The sequence below is a fragment of the Mytilus trossulus genome, chromosome 8, assembly GCF_036588685.1.
Source record: "Mytilus trossulus isolate FHL-02 chromosome 8, PNRI_Mtr1.1.1.hap1, whole genome shotgun sequence".
Taxonomy (NCBI): Eukaryota; Metazoa; Mollusca; class Bivalvia; order Mytilida; family Mytilidae; genus Mytilus; species Mytilus trossulus.
This window is the reverse complement of record NC_086380.1, coordinates 24,324,398-24,346,718: the sequence shown is the minus strand read 5'-3', so window position 1 is coordinate 24,346,718 and position 22,321 is coordinate 24,324,398. Positions and strand designations below refer to the sequence as shown.

Sequence of the window (22,321 nt, the reverse complement as noted above, 5' to 3'; positions counted from 1 at the left end):
TCCAAATAATTGAAATTGTACCTATGACCTTTGACCCCGATTTAAAAAAAAAATGCACCATAATTTCTTTTGACGACCAGGATATTTGGAAAGTACACATTCTTAGCTTCCCCTTGCTATATAATTTAGCCGTGTGTTAGATAGGTACATTAGAAATGTATATTTGGCTCTCATACAACGTCAGCTATGTCCAGAATGTGTGTCAAATATCGGTCACAAAATATCTCCCAATCCAAATCACAATGTATAATAAGTTAGCAAATATAGGTCAAATAAAATTGAGAATGGAAATGGTGAATGTGTCAAAGAGACAACAACCCGACCATAGAGGAGACAGCAGCAGAAAGTCAACAACAAGTCTTTAATGCAGCGAGAAATTTCCGCACCCGGAGGCGTCCTTCAGCTGGTCCCTAAACAAATACATATACTAGTACAGTGATAATGAACTCAAAATTGTACACAAGAAACTAAAGTTAAAAATTATTCAAGACTTACAAAGGCCAGAGGCTCCTGACTAGGGACAAGCGCAAAATTGCGGCGGGGTTAAACATGTTTATGAGATCTCAACCCTCCTCCCATACCTCTAGCCAAAGCAGAAAAGTAAACGCATAACGATTCGCACATCAAAATTCAGTTCAAGAGAAGTCCGAGTCTAAAGTCAGAAGATGTAACCAAAGAAAATAAACAAAATGACAGTAAAACATAAATAGCATCAGACTACTAGAAATTAACTGACATGGCAGCTCCAGACTTCAATTAAACTGATTGAAAAATTATGTCTTCATCTTAAGAATATCAGCCACAATCCTTCCCGTGAGGAGATTAGTATCATATCATCATAACATATATTGGAAGAACATAACCCGTGTCAGGCCAACAGTTATCAAAGGTACCAGGATTATAATTTAGTACGCCAGACGCGCGTTTCGTCTACATCAGTGACGTTCATATCAAAATATTTATAAAGCCAAACAAGTACAAAGTTGATTTTCAAAGTTGAAGAGCATTGAGGATCCAAAATTCCAAAAAGTTGTGCCAAATACGGCTAAGGTAATCTATGCCTGGGATAAGAAATTCCAACTGGTTTTTTTTAAATAATGTGTTTAGTTCCGAAACAAAGACCCTATAAGTTAATCAATATTGATGCCAAATATACAATCTTTAATGACCTGACAACAGTATCGTAACTATATCCCTTCTTAATAAGTCTATTTAAAGGTTTTGTTAGCTTCTGAGGTGAATACTGACATTTTTGTGCTTTATAAAGAATATTTCCATAAAATAGTGGATGTGAAATACCTGAATGTATAAGAAGTCTGCATGTTGAACTATATTTACGAATGATGTCCATATACTGATGATAAAATTTAGTAAATGTTTTGATATCGAAAACCCTGGTGTAATAATTTGTCAGTAATACATAAATTTCTCTCGTTAAAATCTAAAACATTGTTAGATACACGAGCGAATCGTACACGTTGATATATATAAACACCGTAAGATGGTGACAAGGGAACGTCACCATCTAAAAATAGAGTCTGGCCTTCAGCACAAAGACTTAGCTAACACCGAAGAGAGAGGGAGTGGATCGTAACCCTTGGCTAGCGAAGATGCACCAAAACAAGACAGAACTCTGTTCTGAATGTTTTCCAAGAGCATCATGAAAATGGAGATGTACATAGTGATGTAGACTAATCACCTTAAAAGATCATCCTCGATCCCTGACCTTCAAAATTGTGATCTAACAGCCCTCATCCCAAAAATTCTACAACTAACTCTTTTGATTCATGCTTTACTGACTATACTTTTGAAAACTAAGTGTGTCTGGCTTACAGTGAACTTTGCTTGGCTTTTGAACTCTTTTAATTCAAGCCTTACTGATGAGTCTTTTACAGTGACTGTCTAAACACATGTCTGTCATACACAATCTTGGTATCTTTCATGAGTTTTGTAATGACTAAAAAAACTAAGGGGGGGCTATGGTTTTTTTATCTGGACAATTTTTTTTTTCGCCTGCGGCGGAAAACAATCTATTTTTTTCACAAGTCGAAAACAATTTTTCTTTCAATTTTAGCATAACATATAGTGGCAGCTGAATGTGAAATAAACATTTTTTTTCCTCAGAATCAAAATTTTTTTTTTCTCTCCAAAAACTGGAAACAAACTTTTTTGGCAAAACAAACCATAGCTCCCCCCCCCCCCCCCCCCCCCGAAATTCAAATGGTTGCTGCCTAAGGTGACTTCTTAAAACCCAAAAACAAAATCCTTTGTATTGTAGTTCTCATGACAGATGTGAATCGGACAGAAGGACCAACGGATGGATGGATGGATTGGTGGATTGATAAACAGAGTTATAACAGTATTCCCCAACTTTGTTAAAGCAGGGGTATAATAAAAACAGCAATAGGAATGTAAAGTTTTATTTAGGTTATTGATAAAAACAACAGAAAATGAACAACAAGGTATACTGTTTACAATGTTGTACCATAATCAAAATAACTGCCTATATTTTTTGTGGTGTTTAACACCAACCAATCCATCCATATAAGTATTTGTTAATCATATAATACTGTAAAATTGTGAAATTATTGGTATGATTATATTTATGCAAATAATGCAACCAGATGAGTATCGCAATAAAGAGAACCTCTATTCTTATATCCAATATGTGTATGTATGTAAGCAAATTAAAGCACTTATTAATCTCACATATTTAGTCCTTTCTTTAAAAAATGTCAATAAATAGGTGCACACAATAAGTTATGTACTCACAGTATTGGATTCTGAAATATTAACAAACTTACAGCTATTTGTGATAGAAATTTGATTAAATTGAAAAACATAAATAGATAATGTCGTTTAACAAGGCATACATAAGACCATGGCTTTTTTCGAACTGTTATTCTTTTGAATACATCTATATACTGTAAATTCAGAAATTATTGCATACATTTATTAATAATTTAATTTTGGTTTTTGACGCGTCTTCTGATTGGCTGACGTTATTTTGTTATGAGCCCATAGACATAATTTAGTCATGTGACCGTGACGTCAGAAAACGTTTTTCATGGTTTTCTACGATTTAAAATGGAATTTAGAATTAAATTATAAGAAATGACTGTAATATTTTTTCTGTCTATTCGAAATAATATAAACAAATGTGGTGCACACTATTAATTAACCCGCTACGCGAGTTATACAGTGTGCAAAAAATATTACAGTCATTCCTTAATTGCAATTTTGTCATTTCAGATTTATGAGTTTGACTGTACCTTTGGTATCTTTCGTCCCTCTTTTTTTTAACTTAAATGAGATTTTTATTTTTTACGATTTTGAGAAAAATCCTGTTAATGTGGTACCTAACACTACAGGGAGATAACTCTGTAAAATCAGCTCAACATTTTAATTACGTTGTGTTGTTAAGGGAATAGAAAGCTTCTCAATGATCAAAATTAGTGTTTGCCAAATTGCTATATAACCAGTGTAATATTTCTGACAAAATGGTTGTTTCAAATTTGATTTTTTTTTATTTTTGTCAAAGGGTCAAAGTACATACTTTGTCAAAACTTTAAGAAAATTAAACAAGCCAAACTGATTTTAGTGAAAGTGTTGGGTACCACCTTAAATTCATACAAAAATTTCAAAATGCGAATTTTAATTATTGTCTAAAGCTCTCTCGCAATTTGTTTTCGCAATTCAAAAATCCTCACAATGATTTCTGAATTTACAGTAAGCAAGATGTTGGCAAACTTTATCATGGATCATCTGTATATAATGCAGTATCTATTCGTTAAAATAAAAAGTATCACTTATCAGTGTACTAAGGTCTCTCACCTCTTTAATGCAGAAGTGTTAAACAAATTATAATCTGATTAATCCTGATTAAAAGGTGTCATTTATAACCTAAGTTTCACAACAGAGTGAGTTATTCGAAGATGTGAATGAGTCCATAATGTTAAAATCTTGAACTATTCATGAAAAGTTAGAATATATGTGGGTTATAAGAGACAGCACCTCAAAAATGAATTACCCCAGTATAAAAACAAAATGAAGTATTTCCTCTTGCTCACAGCACATCGAAACATGAATTTGTAGATTTACAAAAGATCTTGGTTATAACCATCAAGTAATGCAAATTTAATCTGTTGGCAAATTTTACAGACTTGTTTCACTGAAATAAATCAAGAGATAATTTACGTTATGTCTATTTTCTTTCTTTGAACAACAAAATGGACTTGAGATATTGTAAACAGATGAAGTTTTCATTACCCTTGGACATTTACTAGACTTTCAGTAGATCTACTTGTCACATGTATGTATCTCTTACATGAAGTTTGTTTACATCAAAACGCCTTTAGTATGCAGATAAAGGAAGCATGTTAGGTTAGCTTGCTTGCTAGCTGAACTGTGAATTCCTCATCAAGTTAGGTACAAAACCCACCTTTAAGAGTAGACTAATCCGACAGATAACCAATCAATCTGTCTGTAGGACTAGACTACTTTGAAAGGAGGGTAGTATACCTAACCTAATAATTAGTTTACGGCAAGTTAAACAAAGATATCACCTTTACCTACACACTCAATGCATTTTGCTGTAACAAATAGCCAGATTAGTATCTTGGAACAGAATCAAAATGCATACCCTTTTAGTATTTTACCTTGTCACTTCTGAAACAAAATTGTTAAACTAACATCTTGGACAGATATTTTGTTTTTTGAAAATTGCACAATATCAAATCAAGCACTGAGACTAGAAATAAATACATCAATATTTACAATAATAAAATATTTAAACAAAACTATACATTTATTAATTGAATATGATCTATGACCAACACTTTTTTACGTGTGCTTATATCAAAGCATTGAAAAAGACAAAATAATGAAGAAATATCATTAGAAATTGTTGCAGCAAGCAATATTTTTTTTTTCTTTTCTCATAACTGGCATTGAAAAAGACCAAAAAATTGTGTATTTGTTCAACAAAAATAACATTCAATTAAATTTGTTACAGCGCATACTAAAAATTCAGAAATTATTGTAAGCATTTATTGTTAGGGAGATTTTAGAAGAATGGACAAACAAAACGCAAGATCAATTATTGCCATTTCAGGAAAATCTACATACAGATAATTATATATATATGTATTAGATATCAGAATGCAAGTTCATATCATTGTGATAATTATCAAGTCACATTATTCGTATAAATAAAAACCTTGCAATAATTTCTGAATATACAATACTACGAAGTTTCCTTTTCTTATTATCAGCTTAGTCTAAAATCAAATTATATCAGGAAGTTTATTCCTAAATATATTGTTTTAATCCAAACTGAAAGCTTAAAATAAGTTTTACCTTTATATAGTACCATCATCTACCCCCCTTGGTCCAAAATTTATATAATGACATGATGCTAAAGCTCAAGTTAATCAGACTGGAGGGTAATTCAGGAGTTGTTTATTTGAAAATGATTTGCTATTAACATTGAAGTTCTTTTTTTATGTAATTCTTTAAAGAATCACCATTTTTTCTACTTGCTTCTTGTGTTTCAGAATAATTACATTAGATGTATGTTTCATTATGATACGTTATTCTGATTACCGAATACTCATCATGTGTTATTCATTAAGCAGTTGCATTACACAATAAAAATTATCAGTCATGATAACACGAGGTCGCACAATAAAGTCTACAGGTAAATTAAATAAAAACTTGTTGTAAATCGCGTTTTCATGATCCTAGCTAAAAATGTAATTATAAGTATTGAATGCTTCTTTTAGTAACTTCATAGGGTTGTAAAAGCGTAGACTGTGCGTACATTTTTAGAATGAAGCGCTCCGACGCTTTATACAAAATGTACTTCGGTCAACGCTTTTACACCCCAATAAAGTTACAAAAAGAAGCATTTAATTCTTAAATTTAAATACACTTGTATTTGTATCAGTTTCATGTGTATATAATATGCTCGCAGAGATCAGTTCTTCGTTAGCGGGTTTTTTTTTAAGTTTACCAAGTATATACAGTAGTCATACAAAAGATAATTGGTTTTTTTTTAATTAATATTTTGGTTTAGTTTCAGAATGAAAATGCATATTATTTAACATATTTTTTTCATGTGTAATGGTCATACAAAAGATAATTTTCATTTTAGGAATGACTGTAATATTGTTTATGTCTATGAAAAATAACATAAAAAATTTGGTGCACACTGAATAACGCGCGTATCGGGTTATTTAACAGTGTGCACCACATTTTTTATGTTATTTCGAATAGACAGAAAAAAACAATTACAGTCATTTCTTATAATTTGATTCTAAATTCCATTTAAAACCATAGAAAACCAAGAAAAAACGTTGATGACGTCACGGTCACACGACTAAATAACGTCAGCCAATCAGAAAACGCGTTACATCCAAATTTAAATTATTTATAATTAATTATCAAAGGTACCAGGATTATAATTTAGTACGCCAGACGCGCGTTTCGTCTACACAAGACTCATCAGTGACGCTCAAATCAAAAATATTTATAAACCCAAACAAGTACAAAGTTGAAGAGCATTGAGGATCCAAAATTCCAAAAAGTTGTGCCAAATACGGCCAAGGAAATCTATGCCTGGGATAAGAAAATCCTTTGTTTTTCAAAAAGTTCAAAGTTTTGATTACAGGAAATTTATAAAAATGACCACATTATTAATATTCATGTCAACACCGAAGTGTCGACTACTGGGCTGGTGATACCCTCGTGGACGAAACGTCCACCAGCAGTGGCATCGACCCAGTGGTGTAAATAGTTATCAAAGGTACCAGGATTATAATTTAGTAAACTCTGAGTTTCAGATGTAGGGAATGTTTATGTGACTAATAGAAGATCATAGAAAACCACCCAGTGGCATTTCCAGAACTTATTATTAGGTGAGGGCACAGTAACTGTCCTAAGGGCAAATCCGCTCCATTCATGCTCCAATTTTTCCCAGTAAAATCAACAATTTTTCCCATTAAAGGGGGAGCCTGGCCACTAGAGATTTGTCGTATTTGTATTTGAGTGTCATGTGTTCATTGTAGGCTTAGTATACAGAGATCAGTTCTACATTACAATTTATATATTTTTATATTTTCCAAGTAAAGACAAGTAATTCAACAAAAATGATCCAGAATAAATGAAGGTTCTTTCGCTACAATTAGCTCCATATCGTTCAACAAAAGTATCATTTTGGGGAGATGCATAGTTGTATTATAATATAGCAAATTCCAACAAGTAATTTGTTAAGATGGATATTCAGGTTATGGTATACATCATTTGACAATCATATATTAATTTTAATCTTAATAACTTCGAATAAGTAAAATATAACTTTATCTCTTTTCGCTTTTACAGCTAATTTTCTACTGCTTGTAGGGTAAAACTTTGGTAGGCTTGCTTGCTCTGTTTGTACAAACCTTAATACTAGCTATAGCTTTGTAATTTTGCAATATATATACGCATATTTCAACCTGTACATATCATATACCAAAAATGAATTGGACTATATCTAAAATACAAACAATTGTACATTATACAAATATCTTGATAGAGGGTTACTGCTCACAAGGAAGCTATTAAACCAAGAATTCCAAATGGTGAAGTTGAAATCATCCCTTCATAAATTTTACGGACGCCATCACGAGTTGGTTGACCGTTTCACAAATGATATCGGATATGTTCCTTACGTCGTAACTACAATCCCCTTCCCTTTAATGAATTTGACCTACCGAATTACGACTTTTTACCGGATTTGTAATCACATGAGCAACACGACGGGTGCCGAATGTGGAGCAGGATCTGCTTACCCTTCCGGAGCACCTGAGATCACCCCTAGTTTTTGGTGGGGTTCGTGTTGTTTATTCTTTAGTTTTCTATGTTGTGTCATGTGTTCTATTGTTTGTCTGTTTGTCTTTTTCATTTGGTTAACCGTTTCACAAATGATATCGGATATGTTCCTTACGTCGTAACTACAATCCCCTTCCCTTTCATGAATTTGACCTACCGAATTACGACTTTTTACCGGATTTGTAATCACATGAGCAACACGACGGGTGCCGAATGTGGAGCAGGATCTGCTTACCCTTCCGGAGTACCTGAGATCACCCCTAGTTTTGGGTGGGGTTCGTGTTGTTTATTCTTTAGTTTTCTATGTTGTGTCATGTGTTCTATTGTTTTTCTGTTTGTCTTTTTCATTTGGTTAACCGTTTCACAAATGATATCGGATATGTTCCTTACGTCGTAACTACAATTCCCTTCCCTTTCATGAATTTGACCTACCGAATTACGACTTTTTACCGGATTTGTAATCACATGAGCAACACGACGGGTGCCGCATGTGGAGCAGGATCTGCTTACCCTTCCGGAGCACCTGAGATCACCCCTAGTTTTTGGTGGGGTTCGTGTTGTTTATTCTTTAGTTTTCTATGTTGTGTCATGTGTTCTATTGTTTGGTATCTTTCGTCCTCCTTTTTTTTATACAAACAAAGCAAGTAAGCTAACCAAAGTCTTGTTTACATGCATAAGAAATTAGCTGTAATGAGTTCGTCAATACCACTGAAATAAGTATTTCTAAGTCATTTCAGCGGTAGCCACATGATGAACATCTCTGAAACTTTCCTCTTTTTGAATATCAAGTTGGCTCATAGCATCAGTTATATACTGGTTTCCAGAATCCATACAATGCACGTTGATTTCCATTGGCTCATTAAAATATCGTAGGTCCACATGTCGTAAATGCTGTAGAAGGTGCTTTACAAATGTTTCGTTTAAAGTTCCGTATACGTCAAGTACAAATACATGTCCTTTGTTACATTGGAAGCTTGTCCCTGCTGTCCCTAACAGGGAGTCATCAGTAAATGATCCTAGAACTTTCGTTCCTTGAGAGTATATCAGTGGTATGTTGGAATCTTTTAGTTTATATGGAACATAGAAACATAGCATTCTACCTTCTGGGAAAAGTTCGCTACTCGTTTTCTCTGATTTGAAGACTTCCTTCAGATGGACAGGAAATATAGTACTGTTGTCGTTATTTGTTCCAGTTGTGTTGTTTTTTAGTATTTCTCTGTGAGACTTTACATGCTACGCTATTACATCCTAAAATGTATAAAGGTATACAAGTTTAGTAATATAACATAGGGATATTGTTGAGTTGACCAAGATATACATATCTCTTCCACTTCACGACTCATAACACCCGGTTTCTACATGCAAATCGTACCATTAACGCCATCCCCTACATTTTTCATTGGGGTCATTATTCCTCCTTATGTTTTCTATCAATTCCTTTTCAAATTACAATTAATTACAAATTAATTTAAAATAAATTATCCTTCATATTAACTATGCTTCGTGTTTCTCGATTTACTTAATTTAAGTTAGAATGATCAATAATTACTGAGGTACATATTGTAGCTCCCCTTATTAGTCAATTTCTGGTGCATTTCAACCAAATTATATCTGATTTACCAGAACCTGAAAAAGAAAAAAATGTTATACGCATTCTAAATTTTGAACTCAATGTAAATTTGAGAGGGGTTATACCACTGTATGATTCTTAGGCATATTGACACTTATTAATAATTGTTAAGGAATTGTATAGTTGCTTACTCTTGACATAACTGTTTCCATTTTTCTAGCAGAAAGATGTTTCATCAAAGTTTGGTTGTGTGCGTCAAATGAGAAGGTCATTTGTCTACCCAATGCATTATAGTTTTGTTGTGTAAATGAAGCAAGCGCGTTGTATATTCCTGTTCCTTCATATTCCTTATCCACTCGTCCAGCTTGTTTCAAGATCGTGCGACCATCATCCAAAAGATTTACTAGTTGGAAAGCAACCTTAAATAGAAATACATTTTTTTAAAGCATTAACCCAATTAACTCAGTATAAAAACAAAATACTAGTATGAGAGTATGGGTAGGATTTCTTCAATAGAGAATAATAAGCAAAAAAAATAGAATAGAAAAAATGGGAAAAAATATTACGAATAGAGAATAATCGGGTGCTAAAACAAACGGAACAGAGAATCATGGGGTGGTAAAAAAAAATAAACGTATTTCGTATTATTTTTAAAGATAAAGAATAATGACCTAAAATATTAAAGAAACGAAGGACCCACATACCTCTTACATAGATCGGCCACTCGTCGGCTGATTCGCAACAAACATGTAAATAGTTAAACAACTGACGTGACTTAAGACAAAGAAACCACGGTAAACTATTTATATGCAAGTAAGTCACATCCGGGGTCCGCCAAAACAGATTCTACACGAATCAATGCTTCTTTCAAATTCGTCACTGAAATAATGTATTCGAGTTATAAAATTGAATTGCTAATATTCAATTTGTGTACTTGATTTCATAAAAATTAAATTTGCTAGTTAACTTATGCCTGTTTACAATTTTAATTTGTTTTACAACAATCTAATGACTTTTGTATTTGTATTTGTTTTACAACAATCCCATGACTTTTGTATTTGTATTTGTTTTACAACAATCTAATGACTTTTGTATATATTTTTTGTCATGACTGGTCATGGGGTTCGATGTCCCTCGGTTCATGAACAAATCCTTAAAAAAATCTCGAATAAATACCATTCGGATGATATTCAAATGACGGTTTTCCATAGATCAATATAATACGGTACAATATGTGAACAAGACTTGCGCCTTTTGATATCGTAAAAACGTTTGAATAGTTTGTAAGTAGGTGGACGTGGACGCGTGGTAAGGATGAGTTTAAGAGTTAACTTTGAAAGTAACACGTGTAAGCAAAGTACGAATCTCTGTTTCAGCTTTTACGTGTTTCTTCTTTTGTGTGTGGGAAATTAGTTCGCTTATGCTTTTTTTTTTTATAATAGACAAATGTCTTAATCATATTCATAATACTGGGAGTTCAAACTACTTTGTATGAATTTGTATCTACTATTAAAATCACAACTATGCTATTTAGAACCTGTTAAAATTGAAATTGAATAAAGTATGGAAAAGTCAGACCTTATTTTAGCTTTCGTATAATAAGGTCGAAAGAGCGTGTGACTGAGAAGTATGAGACACGATGGATTAACATTAATACGTACAGAGTATACAAGATTTCTGTGGGAACTTATTATAAGCTAATATGATCTAATATCTAATATCCATTGGATCTCAAACGCATATTTGATAAGCCGTCATGTTAAATCATGCATGTTACATACTTGAGTGGGTGGTTCTTGTAAAGTACTTCTAAATCTTGCCAAATCAGATAAACTTCAAAATTATTTTGTTTTCAAATTCAGCAGAGCATTGTCAAATTAAATATTTATCTTTTAAACCGACAGTCGTCTACTGATTGTATACCATAAAATTGTAAATATCTAAACAAGCACTTTATAATAAGTTTTATAAGGTATACTAGTATGCGCAATATGTGCTGTATATACTAGTATAAGAAAAACGGGGCACACTATAATAGTAATATATGAAACATTTATAAAATTTCAGTCTTTGGTTAAAGAGATCTTAAACCAATCCTTTGTTTTCATTATTATTATATCAGCCGATGATATTTCAGCTACAAATTTTTGAAGGTGTGTATTAATCCGACAAACCTCAAGGATCTCGAAAGGTTTTTAAATAGAAAGCACTGCCACAACGGTGCGTTATTGGATCCTTGTAGGCAAAACTTGGACATATGCAAATGATCTGTATTTTAATGATTGATGAAACTTGTCATATGTATCACGAGTTCTTACCTGACAAACTTCTTAGTGCTAACCTGCGTTTGCTGTATTACAAAGAGACAAATTAAAGCATAGCAATCAACATAACCATTCAATGCAGTTTGAAACAGAAATGCGAGTTTGGTCAGGGTCCTTGTTCTTTTTTAGTTTGTGCCATTAAAAAATGTGTTTTTCAAGGTTTTGCATTTCGATAAAAAAAAAAAAAAAAAAAAAAAGACAAGTGGATAAATCATAAACGTCTAACTTACAATGAAACCATAAGCATTAACTTGTTTTTTGTGCCTACCCTTTTTAACATCTACGGAACTTACCATTTTGTTGTCGATAGAGGCTGCATAGCCTTCAATTGAGGAGCTACTAATCAGTTTATGGAAGCGTTCTGGTAAGTAATCGTAACCCTCATAGACATCATCAGGTGATCTTATAGACAACACTTTGTTATAGTCATCAACTTTTACTCTGTTGAAAGTTATCCTTTTGTTGTCTACAGCATCGTATTGCTTTATTTTACTCGCAATATGCAGGGTCCGACTAATCATGTGAAATGTCCTCCTCAGGTTCATAATTTAAAAAAAATGTATCACTCGTTAGGTAAGCTGTATCTAGATAATTTATTTTGTACTGTTATTGTATAGCGATTGAAAATGAACGCGCGGTTTCTAATTCCTTAAGATTTCAAGATTCAAAGTTTTATAAACATAATCAATTCCTTACGGAAGCCGATAAGGGCCATTAAAAAAAAAAATTTTATGTCGTTATTACGACATAGCATGTCGTAATTTCGACATAACATGTCGTTATTACGACATCGCTATGTCGTAATTTCGACATAACATGTCGTTTTAACGACATAGCTATGTCGTAATAACGAGCTATATTTGAAAGAATATGTATTATGATTGGCAAGAGACTAAATGACAAAGAAATTAACAATTATACGTCATCATAATGTCCCCGATAATTATAAAAGCCCCCGCATGGTCAGCTATAAAAGAGGGAAGAAAGCTACCAGAGAGAGAGTCCCCGAAATGCTACATGTGGCAGACAGTGTTATTATTCAATTATTAGCTCCCTTGGTAAAACTCCAAATTTCATATTTAATGTATTATATTGTTAAATAATTTACATGAAGCTTAATAAGTATATATTTGTTAATTGCATAGCTTTTGCTATTTGAATTCATTGGTTGAAGATATTTATTTATATTGACACAAGTTTAATATTTGCATCGTCGCAAAATCTTTGGTTACCTTCTTTTGATACCTTCAGTGAGAAACTTATATATATTATAGATACCATTTTCGATTATCTTGGCCCCTTGTGCTAGGGTTGTACAGCCAAACAAATTCGGTTAGATTAACAAGTTACCGGTCGTAGATTAGCTATGCTGTCACACATGTTGGAAGAATGAAATGTGGAATTATTAGAGGACTGAAATTGTACAACCAAGTCAAGCCAAGCTTTCCATCTCCCTTTAAATTAGCGCAAACTACATGGCTTCTTGGTATAAGGGTGTATTGAAGTATTGATAGCTCTATTTCTACTTTCAAACGTTGGGCACGCGCTATGTTCCTACAACCCCTAGTATTGAAATCTTCGAAATTTCATCCTCAAAACAAAATAAAAATTATAGAAAACACGAACCAATATTAAAGCAAATTCAATATATGTTTTGAATTATGTTTTGACAGCTCTTGATCATCTCCTAAGTAATATCTGGTATATTTGAGGATTAAAAAAAGAAAGCTATGTGAAAAAAAACGGATGTCCCCATCTAACGTTACATTTATGAAAAACTGTTTTAACTCTTATTTATAGTGATCCTATTTCTTATTCTCTGATCTTCTTGATTCTTGACAGGAAAAACGACATGTGTCGGTTCTTTGTGGCGTTAAAGCCGTTATTTTACCAAATTTCATTTAACTCGACTGCATATTATAGTAGAAAATGAATAAGAATAGTAAGACAATAATAATATCTAACAAAAGTACAAATATTTGCCTCATGTGAGTTCAGATATTGCTGATTCAATAAAATCTTCTGACTACAGAGTCGTTTTTCAAACGGTAGCTATTTTGTCCAAGTTGATATTTCATTTTTCAAAGCAGTTTAAGGCGTATTTTTTTTTTATAACTGATCAAAACAAAAGTTAAATATACGAAGAGTAAAAAATGCCAAGATTCTTTCCTTCTTAACTACATATTTGGGTCTTAAAGGAATAAAATGATTCCATACATTACAAAACGGAAGCCAATTTTTCCAAATGTCTGAAAACGTCTAAAATCCCAAAGACGCTAATTTCCGACGTTAAATGTGCTAAAGTTTCAATTAAATATTTATGATAATTAAAACAAATCGTGTTATGAAATTTGGAGAAAGATGTTAATGATTGCTGCCGAAAAAAAATTAGTGTATGTTGCTAAAGACTCCGCCCGGGGAAATAGGTTCGACACAGGTTAAATTTTGCAATTTTTATTAATTGTATAGCTTTTAACGATTTATTTAAAAGAATTTGGAAATGGGGGGAAAATCCCATTTTGTAAAATAAATTGAAATTTATGTTACGGAAGTACTCCGAAATAGATCATTTAAAGTCGTCACTTCAGTTAGGTGCAATCACCAATATCAAAACACGTAATACCAGTTCACATAATGTTTTACTTCGCGATTTGTCCTGCTATTTCGTGATGAAAGTAATTCCTGTACTAGCGAAGCCGGAACTTTTCGTCAATATAAACTTGTGCATGAAATGGAGGTAATTGAAAGATGAATCCCAAACTGCAACGAAAACCGTGTCATCGAATTAAAAAAAAAAACGGGATTATATTTTTGTTTGCCGTTTTCGCGGACGACCCAGGAGTAGATTACTGTATTTTAAAATGTATATATCTGAAGATGACTTGGGAAATAATTCCCAAGCCAAGGTTCAAGTAATAGAAGGGGTGTATTTCGACAACTTATGTGTCAGGGAAATTACAATTCTATTCAAATTTAACCAAGGGTAAAAATGTTCGATTTACTTGCAGAGTGTCAGATATATTTGTATTGGGGATGAATTAAGATATAGAAATTTTACAATGACAGATGATATGCAACTTGAAAGTTAAACATCCTATGATAAAAAAAATATGAGAAACGTATACATGTACTTCCGTCCCATCTTTCCTTCCTACATTACTTGCGACAGTACTGCATTTTAAGTTGAAATAACTTAAAGGGTAAACATTATTATATCGATTTCCACAACTCGAGGAAATTTTTTGATAAAATGACATCACAAAACGAACAGAACCAGAATCAACCAACAATATAAAAAACCGAATAAAACTTGCAAAAATTAATCGAAAGCAAAGACCCTCTTCAACGTCGCATTTTAAGTGAAACATCGTGCCCAATGTTTAAAAGTAGCATTAGAAGCCATGTAGTTTGCACTTAATTTGAGGGAGATGGGATGCTTAGCAGTCTAGTTAGGCTCGCATATTCACATAGTAGTATCTACCTAATCTGTCTGTATAGCCATTTGACAACAGTTCATTTATTCACCTCAATTAGTTTTTAATAAAATATATAAGTTTCTCACTGAAGGTATTCAAAGAAGGTATCCAAAGATTTTGCGACGATGCAAATATTAAACTTAACAATATAAATAAATATCTTTAACCAATGAATTCAAATAGCAAAAGCTATGCAATTAACAAATATTTACTTATTAAGCTTCATGTAAATTATCTAACAATAAAATGCATTCAATATGAAATTTAGAGTTTTACCAAGGGAGCTAATAATTGAATTATAACACTGTCTGCAACACAGCATTTCGGGGACTCTCCCTCTGGTATCTTTCCTCCCTCTTTTATAGCTGACTATGCCGCGGGGCTTTTCTAATTATTGGGGGCATTATGATGACGTATAGTTGTTAATATCTGTGTCATTTAGTCTCTTGGCAATCATAATACATATTCTTTTATATATAGCGATGTCGTTATTACGACATAGCGATGTCGTTATAACGACATAGTGATGTCGTTATTACGACATGATATGTCGAAATTACGACATAGCGATGTCGTTATAACGACATGTTATGTCGAAATTACGACATAGCGATGTCGTAATAACGACATCTTATGTCGAAATTACGACATGCTATGTCGTAATTACGACATAAAATATTTTTTTTGAATGGCCCTTATCGGCTTCCGTAATTCCTGAATGGTTTTGATGTAAACAAAAATTATATCCGTTTTGAAATAAATGACAAAAATAGTATATTTTACAATGAGGATTAAGTTGTTTCGAACCGGATACAAAGAAGAGAAATTAGTTAATTCAATTAGTGAGTTAATAATTGCTTTCCTCTACCTTGATACAGCAGGGCATTTGGTAGTGTCGGTTTTGATAGATTTTGTCCTAACCGATTCCTCGTTATTACCTTAGACGTATTTTGACAAGACGTTTGTGGGGCATCCGGGTGACCCTTTCCCATTTAAAACACAGATATTAAAAAAGGACATTTGATACATAGAAAAAAAAACACTTTTTATACTTTGAGGACGGAGCGAATCGGGTGAGTGATGTTTTATTTTGTTATATTTTATTATGTTAAGGGACGGTTAACTTTCTGGTAATAAGACCCGTCACGGCCTGGCTGAGGAATTAGGTAAGCAAATGCTCACATTAATCTGTACCGATACAGGCTCCAAATGCTTCCTTTATACGGTCGTGATCCTTATAAAGGATGTTTTACGGAGAGAAGAAGAAGAAGAAGTTAATATAAAATAACTCACTAATTGAGTTATCAGAATTATCAGAAATTAGTTAAAATGCGAGACAAATTTGAAGAAAAGGTCAAAGTAAGATTAGTCCTATAATATAAGACTCTGGAGGTTCATATCATTTACATTCAACGTTTTTTATCGGATATTTTTTTTTTACTATCAATGTTGAACCCCAGAGTCTTATAAAATTTGTCATTTTTTCTCGTAGCAAAAATTAAAATTAATAATCCACTGCCAAAACAAATAAAATTATTAGGAACAACCTAAATATGAATGAAAGTAACTTCTTACCGTATTAATTGTTAAAAATAATGTTCCTAATCCATCACTTTTATCCTGAGTTGACAAACAATTTTTTTCACGCCATTTTATTTCAAATATATGTGCCGATTCTTTATTTTAAGGATTTCGTGAACGAAACGAATTTGACGATAATATTTTTAACCAGTATAGAACAACGAACGAAAACCCGTCCAATTGTAATGGTGTCATGCAATTATTGAGATAACCATAAAAAGTGCTGAGAGATTACGAATGGGGTTAACAGAATAGAGAACAACATAAAGAATAAAAAAAATTGGCACGGTTCTATTTTAACCCCCCCCCCCCCCCCCCGAAAAAAACGGTATAAGTATTTTCGTCTTTCACAAAAAAGTTCTCTACTCCAAGTTGTTAATTGAGCATCAACAGAAATCATGGGCGAGTTGTGAGAGCGGGCGAGGTTATAAATGTCTTTGAAAATATGAGTTCATGTAACGGAGGCGTGCGAGCCAAATTCACAAAAGAAATGTTCTCTATTCAATAGAACGGGCGATGCTATTTCTTTCGAAATACGAGTTCAAATGTTCATGAAATCTGCTAGCTGCTAACGGTATAAAGTTGAAATGTTCCGTGAGAGTGCACCAGTGTGAGAGCGTGCAATACATGATTTTCCAAGTACAGCTTCATAAAACAGAGGTGAGCTATTCACATTCACCAAATGTTCTTTAGTAAGTTGTTAAGCATCACAAGATATTAATTTTAAGTTATGAGAGCGGGCCATACATGTCCTTCAAAATATGAGTTTATACAACGGAGTGAGCAAGCCAGTTATCTTGTCCAAGCTGTTAAGAATGAACATAAATCAATTGCGAGTCGTGAGAGCGGGCGAGGCGATGATCCTTTGAAATACGAGTTCATACAACAGTGAGCGAGCCAATTCTCATTCACCAAAAGTTCTCTTGTCCAAGTTGTTATAAAGCATCAGTAGAAGTTAATTTCTAGTTGTGAGGGCGGATGAGTAGATAAATATCTTTCAAAATACGAGTTCCAACAACGGGGGTGAGCGAGCCAATTCTCATTCATCAAACGTTTTCTTGTATGTATAAATAGAAATTAATAATAGCTGGCGAGGCAAAAATCGAGTTGTTACAAAGAATAATAGCAAGTTGTTAGAGAAGGAAGTTCTTGAAAGAATGCAATTTAAATCTCTGGGTGTTTTTAGAAACTCGTCCACTAAATTTGCTCCTTTCTCGACAAGTACATTTTTTTAAACACTTTGCACAACATTTACAAGAAGGACACCGACAGTGCTGAAAATCGCATCGTTCGTCTTTCTTTGTATCTGATTTATCTTCTATGAAGTTGTCTACGGTCAATGCATTTACAATTTAACATCTGATACAAGTGCTGGTGCAGTTTATGATATCGCTTATATATTGCCGGTGGCTTTAAGCGACAAAGTAAAGTTATCATGATAAAATCAAACTAAATCCATCCCTAGCGCATCTGTCAGCTTATTGCCAATATACGGTAATAGGACAACACTGATTTTGGACATTTGATATTTAAACTTTTTATCCATGTATTTTGATCCCGCAATTTTACGTTTTTTTTTTTGTGTGATGTCTCATTGAAGTATTATTATTGTTTGAATATGACAAGAAGAAAATAAGTTTTTTTGAAATAGTACATGAAGTCGTTTAAAATCATAAATAAGAAAAAGAAATTGAAAAGTGGCCTTCAGATGAACAGCACAAGAAACATGAAAGATATTGTAATGCATAAATTCAAATTAATAAAATTATTGGTTTGCGTAATTTGTGTAATATTCATATTATTTGAATCACTTTTTAACATGTTACAAAATACTTATAGAATCACATTTTACAGTTTATTTATTTACATTTGACCCCAGACTGCTTATTACCAGTGAGCTATGTATTAAATGTATAACTAGGTATACATATATATTGTATTGATATGTGAATCTTTTTTACAAAGCTTAGGTAGCAAGTCGACCAAAGCTTTACTCTACAAGCATTATGCAATTAGCCCTAATCAAAATTGCAAGGTGATGTGGTATTGAAGCCGATGAGACAAAATAATGTTACATTAACAAGAGTTTAAATGAAGTTGATGTAAGCAGTTTATACCACATGGCCCGTGAGTTCCGCGAGAGGAAAAAAACCGCTGTAATGGCAAATCTCCAACATGAAAAAAAATCTCTAAAGAAAGTAAATCGAGAAAGCCAACTACCTTATTCGTGTATGTAATAATAGTCACCATTTCCAGCTTTGACCATTATTTTCACACAGTTTTTCTTTCTTTCAATAACTGAGGGGGGATAGGATCTTGATCGGGACTCCAGGTGTTTTTAAGCTCGGGATTTCGGGATTGACCCTTTCGGGATCCGGGAATTCTTTATTCGAATTTCGGGACCTCGGGATTATGTTGTTTTTAAGGCCGGGATTTCGGGATTTCGTGTTTTTAAGCTCGGGATTTCGGGATTGGGACCCCTCCTACCCTCCCTCATAAGTCTTTGTAGAAATTATCACCGTGTAATTCATGTTATCATCGGGACATAGCATTCATTTATACAACCATCCTTTTACCTTTTTATGAATACTAAATGGTCGCCTCTTAAGGGTTTAGAAAGATTTGATGGTAAGCTTCCTTTTCTATTGATGACGAAATCAAAATGAATTTAATCATTTCAACATTTATAATCATCTTAAAGTCATAACAAAATTCGTTTTCCAATGAATATTCTGAAATATGTACAACTGATTAACATTCGGAAAGACCTGCGGAACTTCTCGTACTTGATCCGCTTGACAATTTGAAATAAGGGGGGACAGTTTGAAAAGTGGCTAAAAAAAAGGATATAAATCCAACATATGATAAGGTAAGACATTTTATTTATTATTTGAGATGTTCACTTGAAAGGATAATGACATCAGTAAACTTAAAACTTTCGTAAACATTGTCAAATTGTCGTTCAAAGTTCCCACAAAAATTCGTTGGGAATCCACTACGAGAAAATGGATACTTGTTATAAGACTCTGGGGTTCAACATTGATAGTAAAAAAAAAATATCCGATAAAAAACGTTGAATGTAAATGATATGAACCTCCAGAGTCTTATATTATAGGACTAAAAGTAAGATGTCCCTCATTGGAACAACATATTTATGTTCACCAAGTACAATCCTTCTGCACATCAAAGTTGACCCATACTTTATATCATCTGACCTCATTTTTATAGTTCTGTGATTGCTGGAGTAATAGGATAACTATATTTGGTATATTGTTCCTTACAACGTCTACATGTAAGTATCCTTCACTGTGTGAGGGTTTACTGACCTTGACCTCTTGTTATGGATCTTTGATTAAGTTTAAAGTGACTCCGGCCATCGGGTGATCGTATAAAAAAGAAGATGTGGTATGATTGCCAATGAGACAACTATCCACAAAAGACCAAAATGACACAAACATTAACAATTATAGGTTACCGTACGGCCTTCAACAATGAACAAAGCCCATACCGCATATAGTCAGCTATAAAAGGTCCCCATAAGACAATGTAAAACAATTCAACGTGCACTGACACACCGCGTCCTTGTGGGAAAATTATTAATTATACGCAAAATATGTTTTTGTATTTGATTTATGCAATGACTGTAGGTAATACATGTCTGTCTGGCGGGTTTCATATACACTTGGTCTTATTTTTATGAGTCATTGGTCAATGTTTCTCATGTACTGTAAGCAACAGGACCACTTTCCTTGCAAGGTATATAATCTGTCAGACAGGGTTCACCTGACCTCGAACTCAGTCAAGGTTTAAGTTACATGATAAGGTTCGTTTCTCAGATATTGTAAGGTCACCCAGTTTGATGTACATGTCAGTCCGACATGTTTCATTTGTCCTTGACCTAATTTTCATATTTTCTGGTGAGTATGTCAGTATGACCCCATCCCTACTAAAAAATGTCATTTTCGGTCTATTTTTCGATTCTTATATGACCTTGAGAGGTGAACACTAACCAAACTGTGTTTCTTTGCCTCTTTGTTCCAGCAGTCCATCCATACTGCATGGAAGTAAATGTAACTGGAGTGTTTTCCTGTAGAATTACTATTGGCAAGCCAGGTATGCCTATTTAATGTCCTTTCTTTTTACAGATTTCTGACATAATGGAGACCTTGATTTTACAGCCCAGATTTATTTTGGCTATATTATACCTCCTTGTCTTCCTTTGAATGTATTTATGATAAAAGATAAGTCCCTACAACCAATACCAGCCAGTGATGTTCTGGCCATCAAAAGACTTGCACCCCAAGACTGGGAAGTTCTAAAAAAAAGTATGGATCATCAAAAAATGGTGGTTGCCATCTTGACTAAAGAGGGCCCTCATGGGTTTTTTGATTATGTGATTACTTGGCCGTTTTTTTAATGATTATTTGATTATTAAGCCAAATATTTCATGATTATTTGATTACCTAGGACTGTATTTTTAGTTTATGATTATTTGATTACTAAAGATAAGCAAATATTTAATGATTATGTGATTATATTGGCAAAAAAATGGTGATTATGTGATTACTAGGACCCCCCCCCCCCCCCCCCCCCCCCCCCATGAGGGGCCTCACTAAAGGCTGGATTGGAGACAAAGGTGTTTATTAATTAGGAGTTTCAGCTTTCCTCTCAATGGTTTGTTGGTTCTCTCTGGTAATTCTAAGGTTTCTTCCACTCAATAAAATTGATTGTCTCAAAATAGCACCGTAGTGCAGAAAGTAGTGTTAAAAACCAACCTATCAATCAAACTAAGAATAGTTTGTACTTTATTAGGCCTTTTGATTCAAACATTACTAATGAGTCTTTTGTAGTCTATAAACAGGTGTCTTGTGTACAAAATTATAATGTTCACACAAGAATTTAACTAAATACAAATAAAAAGAGCAGTAGGAATGTAAAGTTTTATTTAGGTTATGGATAAAAACGACAGAAGTTGAACAACAAGGTATACTGTTTACACTATGGTACCATAATCAAAATAATAATATCTGTTGTGGTTTTAAACACCAACTGATAAATCAATATAAGTATTTGTTAATTGTATAATACTGTAAAATTGTGAAATTATTGGTATGATTATTTTAATGCAAATAATGCAACTTGATGATCCAATATATGTATATATGTAAGCAAATTAAAGCAATATTTAATAATTCATCTTTTTTCTTTTCTTAAAATGTCTTTAAGTTCTGTATTCTCAGTATTGAATTCTGAAAAATTAACAAACTTACATTATTTGTACCATTAAACTTGATAAAGTTGAAAAATCATGATTGATAAGTGTTTTTAAACATGTACATAAGACCATGCCTATTGTGAACTGTTAATTCTTTTGAATGTAACTATATAAGCAAGATGTAGGCAAACTGTATCATGAATCAACTGTATATAATGCAGTATCTTTTTCTTTTAAAGAAAAATAGTCTCTTCTCAGTGTACAAAATTAATAACTGTCTGCA

At 33.1% G+C, this 22,321-nt stretch overlaps 1 protein-coding gene across 1 annotated transcript in view; it reads right to left on the bottom strand.

Annotated features, from left to right (window-relative positions):
- Window positions 1-4,383: 4,383 nt before the first annotated feature.
- The window catches only part of LOC134680731 (vacuole membrane protein 1-like), a 35,056-nt gene continuing 17,118 nt past the window's right edge, over window positions 4,384-22,321 (bottom strand). Inside the window, exon 13 of the transcript XR_010100488.1 lies at window positions 4,384-4,526. The gene's annotated coding sequence lies outside the window, so the exon portion shown is untranslated. The remainder of the gene's footprint in view (window positions 4,527-22,321) is intronic.